Genomic DNA, 8,763 nt, shown 5'->3' with positions numbered 1-8,763 from the left:
GGTTTGACTAAACGCTAAAAAACTAAGCAAAACTGAATTAAAGGAGGTTAAGCATACTTACAATAGTCCTAAGCACAACTAAGGATCACTAAGAAAGATGCTTGAGCTCCAGGAACCTCCAGGAAGTGAGCTTGTGAAGTTACAAGTGAATGTGCAAATGAAAACCCAAAGTTCATGGCCTTATATAGGTTTCTTGAATCATTAAGATCATGCCAAACAAGTCTAGGGATGTTATGGGATCATTACAAGTGTCCCTAGGCCTTAATATACCAGCAAACAAGCCCATAGAATCAAAAACAACCATTTTAAGTCGGTTAAATGGCTGGAACAGGCAGCTGTCATGAATTTCTGCATCTGGCACCCTGACGCGGCCCGCGTAAGGATCCATAAGGATCTTACGCGCCCCGCCTGAGGTACTCTGATCCGGTTACAAAGTTTCAATAATTGCAATTTTGGTCCCTGGTCCTTCCAAACTTGATTTTAAGCTCATTTCTTGCACTATAAACCCCCAAACTTGACTTTTAAGGACTTCAACTCATAAACCAACTTTTTTTGGTCCCCGGTAATTCATACGTTCACCGAAAAGTCTTAAATTTCAACGTCGACGCTTTTAACCCCTCGTATACGAATATTGTCATAACTTTCTCATACTTTATCGAAACCTTGTGAAATTTTTATCACATATTCTTGTGAGTATAATTTATCATTACAAAGCTTCGGGTCCGCTAAAAGATCACTCAGAGGTATACTTTAAACATGTTGACACATTTAGCCCCTGCAGTTTGTAATTCCTCACTTTCTTTCACAATTAGCTTCGTATGATCCATGATTTATTCGTTTAAGGGTATAAACATCTTGTAGGGTTACTGAAAGATATATTTACTCATTGTTGACATTTTGAATCCTTTTACGCATATAGATTTCTTGTTTGTCAACTTTAGTCCTTCTAAATCAATCCTTTGCACGTTTTAAGTCCATGACACGTGTCGATACATTATTGGACATAAATTTTCGAGGTGTTACATCCTCACCCCCTTAAAAGAAATCTCGCCCTCGAGATTTACTGAAACAACTGAGGGTACTTTTCTTTCATTGTGGATTCTACCTCCCACGTGTACTCGGGACCTCTACGGGCATCCCATTTAACCTTTACAATAGGCACATGCTTCCTCCGAAGCTTCTTAACCTGTCGATCCTCAATCAACAAAGGTTTCTCCACAAATTTCAAGCTCTCATCTATATGCACATTTGTATGTGGGATGACTAGTGATTCATCAGCTAGGCATTTCTTCAGATTGCAGATGTGGAATACATTATGAATACCACTGAGCTCTTCAGGTAAGTTTAACTTATAAGCCACTGATCCAACACATTCGATGATCTCGAATGGTCCTATATATCTTGGGCTTAACTTACCTTTCTTGCAAATCGCATTACCCCTTTCCAAGGTGATACTTTAAGCAAAACCTTATCACCGACCTCGAACTTGAGGGGTTTTCGCCTTTCATCAGCATAGCTCTTCTGCCTATCACGGGCAGCTTTTAGGCGGTCACGAATCTGGACAATCTTGTCCGTCATTTCTAGGACTATATCTGGTCCTGATAATTGAGCTTCTCCTACTTCTGCCCAACAAATAGGCGTTCTGCACTTCCTACCATACAATGCCTCAAAAGGCTCAGCCTTAGTGCTGGTATGGTAGCTATTATTGTAGGATAACTCGATCAAAGGTAGGTGCCTATCCCAGCTACCCCCTAAATCGATCACACATGCTCGAAGCATGTCTTCCAGAGTTTGAATTGTACGCTCACTCTGCCCATCCGTCTGAGGATGGTAAGCCGTACTGAAATTTAATCGCGTGCCCAAAGACTGTTGGAAACTTTTCCAAAAGTGTGACGTATATCTGGTATCTCTGTCAGAGATAATAGCCACTGGTACTCCATGCAGAGATACAATCTTATCAACATACAACTGGGCTAACATGTCAGAACTGTAGGTTTCCTTAATGGGTAGGAAATGTGCTGACTTAGTCAGTCTATCTACTATCACCCAAATAGTATCATTTCCTTTATTAGTCTTTGGCAACTTGGTGATGAAATCCATCGTCACCATTTCCCATTTCCAAGTGGGAATTTCAGGCTGTTGTAGCAATCCTGACGGTTTCTGATGCCCAGCTTTAACTTGAGCACACGTCAAGCATTTAGCTACATAAGTGGCTATAGACTTCTTCAAGCCTATCCACCAATAATTTGCCTTTAAATCCTGGTACATCTTATCAGCTCCAGGATGAATGGAATATTTGGAACTGTGGGCTTCCTGGAGGATAACATCCCGAAGTCCTCCATAAATTGGAACCCATATTCGTCCATTCAACCTTAGGATTCCGTCCTTGCCGTAGGATAACTGCTCCTCAGTTACTCCTAGCTTCTCATCAGAATAGTTAGCTTCCAGCACTGCTTCCTTCTGTGCTGCTAACAATCTTTCATTCAAATTATTCTTTATCTCAATGCTCTTGGCATTGATTCTTATAGGCCTTATCCTTTCCTTTCGACTTAAGGCATCAACAACCACATTTGCCTTGCCTGGATGGTATCTTATTTCACAATCATAGTCATTTAAAGTCTCCATCCAACGTCGCTGCCTCATATTCAAGTCCTTCTGGTTAAACAAATGTTGAAGGCTCTTGTGATCAGAATAGATCACACACTTAGTTCCATACAGATAATGCCTCCATAGTTTCAGTGCGAATATAGCGGCACCCAGTTCCAAATCGTGGGTGGTGTAGTTCTTTTCGTGCACCTTTAACTGACGTGAAGCATAGGCAATGACCTTGCCTTTTTGCATAAGCACACACCCCATCCCGGTGTGTGATGCATCACAATATACTACAAACTCATCAATTCCATCAGGCAACATCAAAACAGGAGCGTTGCTCAACTTCTGCTTCAAAATATCGAAGGATTCTTGCTGCTTAGGCCCCCAATTGAACTTACTATTCTTGCGGGTTAGCAAAGTCAGGGGTGCTGCAATTCTTGAGAAGTTCTCGATAAATCGTCTGTAGTACCCGGCCAATCCTAAGAAACTGCGAATCTCCGTGGGCGTCTTTGGCTCTTGCCAGTTCACGACAGCTTCGACTTTAGCGGGATCTACTTGGATACCACGCTCACTGACAACATGTCCAAGAAATTGGACTTCGCAAAGCCAAAATTCACATTTTGAAAATTTGGCATAGAGCTTCTCCTGCTGAAGTAGCTTCAGAATGCAACGGAGGTGCTTCTCATGGTCAGCTTGACTCTTTGAGTAAATGAGGATGTCATCGATGAAAACAATGACAAATTTATTCAAGTAAGGCTTGCAGACGCGATTCATGAGATCCATGAATGCGGCTGGTGCGTTAGTGAGCCCAAAAGGCATCACTAAGAACTCATAATGACCGTAGCGAGTCCTAAACGCAGTCTTGTGTATGTCTTCATCTTTAACCTTCAATTGATGGTAGCCTGACCTCAAATCAATCTTGGAGAAGTAGCTTGCCCTTGAAGCTGATCGAATAGATCATCGATCCTGGGCAAAGGGTGCCTATTCTTGATAGTAACCTTATTAAGCTCACGATAATCAATGCACAGACGCATTGATCCATCCTTCTTCTTGACGAATAAAATTGGCGCTCCCCATGGAGACGAACTAGGTCTTATAAAACCATTGGCTAGCAAATCATCTAGCTGCGTCCTCAATTCCTTCATCTCTGTTGGTGCCAACCTATAAGGTGCTCTCGCAACAGGCGCTACTCCGGGGATGATATCAATTTGGAATTCTACCTGCCTATCTGGTGGCAAACCAGGTAGTTCTTCAGGGAAAACTTCAGGGTATTCAGAAACGACTAGAATATCTTCAATCCTGGGCTTCTGCTCGTCGACTGTCACTTGTGCCATATAAATAACACAACCCTTCTTCATGCACCCAGATGCCTTGAGCATAGACACTTGCTCAGGCAATCCATGTTGGGTATCTCCTCGAATGGTAAGTGACTCACTAGACGGAGTCTTAATCACTACTTGCTTCTTGTTGCAGATGATCTGGGCTTGGTTATGCGATAACCAATCCATGCCCAATACTATATCAAATCCGGCTAACTTCAACGGAAGGAAGGACAAAGGAAAAGAGTGGTTCCTAATGCATATAAAACATCCATCTAAAACGGTTGAGGCGGTTTCTAAGGTACCATCAGCTAATTCCACCTCATATTTCACACTTAAGGTTTTAACAGGTAAATTCAACAACTTACAAAACTTATTATCTATGAACGACTTATCAGCGCCAGAATCAAACAGTACTCTAGCATATACATCATTTACGAGGAAAGTACCTGTGATCACATTGTCGTCCTGAATGGCCTCCTGCACGTTCATTTGGAAGACCCTAGCATTGGTCTTCTTGGCCTCCTCAGGCTTCCTGGCGTATTTAGGGCAGTTAGTCTTAATGTGCCCTTTCTCGTTACAGCCATAGCAGGTAGCATCTTTGATCCTTCTGCAGTCAATAGTCTTATGCTCCTTAGACTTGCATAACCCACATGCAGGTGATCCTGATTGAGACTTGGCCTCAATCCTGCATTTTCCAAAGTGGCATTTTTGGCAAGTTGAGCACTTTGGCTTTTCTTCAGTTCGCTGGTTACCCTTGTTGGACCCAGATTCTTTCTTGTGGTCCGAATTACCTTTATGCTTCTTCTCAGACCTTCGTGAGGTATCATCCTCACGCTTCCTCTTACTCTCCTCTGAGTTCTTGAGCGATCTCAGCCTGACCGCATCTAAGGTGAGGGATAGAGATAGATCAGCAACTGATCTAAAAGTAGTAGGTCTCGAAGCCTTAACACTGGCTTTGATTTCTAGGGCTAGACCCCCAATGAAGCGAGCAATTCTCTTGGGCTCTGGTGTCACCAGGTAAGGAACCAATCTAGACATGGTATTGAAACTGGTGAGGTAAGCTTGACAATCTAAATTCTGCATCACCAATGATAAGAAATCCGATTCAATCCTTTCCACCTCATGCTGTGGACAATAGTTCTCCTTAATGAGAACAACAAACTGCTCCCATGACATATTATAGAGTGGGATCTTCCCAGCAGCTTGAATGAGAGACTTCCACCATGCCAGTGCCTTTCCCTTGAACAATTGGGATACATACTTCACTATATCCCTTTCAGCACAACCGCTGATATCAACAATAGTCTCCATTTCATCTAACCAAGTCATACAATCAATTGCTCCTTTCTCCCCAGTGAAATCCCGGGGTTTGCAGGAAACAAAGTACTTATAAGTACAAGACTTGGTACGTGGCTCATCATCGAACACTATTCTCTTGGATGGGACACTATGTTGGTTTGAGGAATGTTCGACATCCTCTTTCTTAGGTCCATCCTTCTTCGAGGGTGGCTTGCTATGAGCTTCTGAATGAGTCTTAGGAATAAACTTAGAGTGAGGTACCGAAGAGGTTCTACTATACGTCTCACTAACCTCCTTGAATTGCTCCTTTACAGCTTTAGATACAGCTGTATCAATCAGTGTACGGAGCTCTCCCTTGGTTATATTAATCCTATCATCATCATCATTTTCCAGGGGATGACTATTCACTTCTTCCGACCTTGCCATGTAGCTTTAATTGCTACATAAAAGAAAACAAGGGCAAGGTTTACATATAGAAGCTTATACAGTTCTATTGTTTTAAACGATTTATTAACTACGGTTTATAATACCCATTTTAGTTAATTATCCAGGATAACCCTAAGTTATATAATAGCACAAAAGGCCTAGTCACGTAGACAGATTTAATTATTAAACCAGGATTTTATAGAATCAAGGTATTAAGGTTGAATCAAAGTTCATTGCCCATTCTTGACAGGGAGTTACAGGCTACCACTGTCTTTAGTCCCAGAGGACGCTAATTATAGCCCGTGGGCACTTCATCCTTAAGGGATGATAAATAAAGGAATTCAGAATAACCCTTTTTAATAATGACTTATGTGATTTTATCGAATCACACTTTGTCAAGCATATTAACATGCTTTCAGATGTTAACAAGGTTTTGAATCTTTTGAACAGGTTATACCATCTTGGCCATGTCTGAAATGACAATTAGGCTAGGCTTTACCTTTAAGATTCTTTTAATATTAAGCGCAGAGCAATCCTAATTTGAGATGTTAACAAGGATCTGAATCTAATTGAGGAACTACCATCTTGGCCCTGTCTTAGAACGACACTTGAGCTAGGTCTTGTCCTTTTTAGATTCTGCCATTTTATCACAATGGTAGATCTTTATAAAAAGGAATCATATTATTATAGAAATGGTTTCCCTAAATGGGTCTTCTAAAAATGACTTGCCCATGCAAGAGCTAATCATAAAATAACAAAGGAAACAAATAAGGGACAAAAACCAATCAGGAGTAGTCCTAAGTTCTTTGTCTAGACTCAAGAATGTGCAATTATGTAACTGAGATTAAACACAAAAGGGTAGTGTTTAATTCACTCAGTGTTGGCTCTGATACCAACCTGTCACACCCCTATTTTCCACGTGTCACCGGTGGGCCCGGTGGGGAGTATCGTGACGTCATTGATATCATCATAGTCAAACAACACAACATATAAATGCACAGCGGAAGCAAAAGATATAGATTTATTTCAACTGAATAAAATTGTAATCTTTAACAAACAGTCGAAACAGATCCACAGGCGGATCGAAATAAAATGAAAACTGTTCAACAGACTTTGACATCTAAAGCTTGCGAGACTTGAGTAATGATGCCTGGAGTAGCTAGCCTATTTCGTCTAGTACCTGCACTTAGCCTTTTTGGAAAATACGTCAGTTTGCACTGGTAAATACAACTTAACTGACTCATTTTGAAAAGAGTTTGAAAATTGATTTAAATGCACTTCGGCAAAAACATTTTATAACTTGGGACAATTATTCAAAATAATCTTGTATACAGTTTTACTCATTTGTCGTCCATTAGGGCCGGTTTGTAGGGCTGGACTTAAGTTAACTGACACGCCACAGGTATAATGCCCACAAGGTCGATTCCTTATAGTGGGATACCAGTTTTTACATAATGCAGCTGTCAGGTGTACGCCTACACCCCGTGCTTAGGTCGTGGCCATTTCATGAATGATGCCAAGGATATCCGGGACATGGTCAATTTAACCCCCAAGGGCCATACACCAAATAATACATATCAAACAGGTTATGTAAATACATCAATCACAATACGATTTAAATGACTACATACACCCGACCAAGCGGCACTTTTATAGTACCGTATCCCAAGCCCGTATAGGGAAAATAAGTTAAGGGTATTTACATGAGTTGAATATAAATTCAATCCCAGCCGTATATCAAATCAGAAAGTACAGATAGCTTTTACTGGGCTCCTAATCTGGAACGAAGGTTTTTAATAACCTATTAGAATCCTAACGGGTCTTTAATTAAGTTTACACTTAGACCGGTTAGTTTTTAAAAGGAAAACACGGTTCAAACGCATGATAAGGCGAAGACCGGTTTAGAATGTGGTTTTGACCCGACAAGCTTGTAAGCTCGTTTAACATGGGTAACTTAAACACATTCTGGGTTTTGAGACAAAAAACGATATGGTTTGACCCATTTCGGCTAATATATGTAAACTAGTTACATAGACCGATCCGAACGCGAAACATGCGTAACGGGTAACCATAAGAGTCATGAACATGTTCCACAAGTTAATATGCCTTAAATATGTTGTGACATCAGTAGGATGTCTTCTATTATGCCCAACACGAATTTAAAACCAATTTATGCCTCGCAGGGGCATTTTGGTCATTTAAAAGGTTATAAAAGGGTTTAAATATGTTTCAGAGTTTCGGGTCTGATGTAATCAGTAAAAATACTTAATTTTCTAAGTTATATCAGTAGGGTATAACCTATATGTGAAATTTATCATTTCTAACCAAACTATGCATCTTAAGGGCATTTTGGTAATTTCACTTAAGGTTTAAAGGTCAAATCCGGAAATCTGACTTCAAAACTTTTACCTACTGTTGGAACATAAAAGTTTACATAAAATATCAGTAGGTATCAAGTCTTATATGTCTAATATGGTTTTAATACATACTATGCGTTTAAAACGCTTAAAAAACGCTTAAAATGGCGATTTTTGAGCTATTTCCGGGTTCTTAAAGGAAAGCTGATATTTTTACTATTCCGGAAGGCTTAAAATATTCTATTCATCATATTAGATCAGTATAAAAAGGTTTGGTTCCAAAAGGTTTGGCAAAACTCATTTTATGGCTTAAAACGGCAAAACCGACAACTACCGATTTAAGCTTAGAACTCTAGGTTACGATCAACCTAAAAATAAATAAAAATCCTTAAAAATCCCAAAATATTATATTATATCAGTGGGTAATAAGTTTGGTATTAAAAATTGGGTTTAGGTAGGCTATATGCTAATTACGCCATTTATTTACTTAAAAGCTCCTTAATTACGCTAATGAGCATAACTCTTAATCTAGACCTCAAACTGATGTCAATTTCTAGGGACAAGTTTATAAATCAGTAGTGAAGGTTTCTATCCTTTCACTTTATCAAAAATCATGTTTTAAGGTCAAAAGGGCATAATAGTCAACATTTAAGCATTTAACGGAATCATGTATATGAATTGGATAACCAATGAACCAAGTTGTATAATCACAGAGGGTTATACTTTTAGGTAACTTGGTCCTAATAAAGCTCTAAGGCATTCCTAAT

This window comes from Helianthus annuus, chromosome 16 (genome assembly GCF_002127325.2).
Source record: "Helianthus annuus cultivar XRQ/B chromosome 16, HanXRQr2.0-SUNRISE, whole genome shotgun sequence".
In the NCBI taxonomy this organism is placed as follows: Eukaryota; Viridiplantae; Streptophyta; class Magnoliopsida; order Asterales; family Asteraceae; genus Helianthus; species Helianthus annuus.
Note: the sequence above shows the minus strand (reverse complement) of the source record.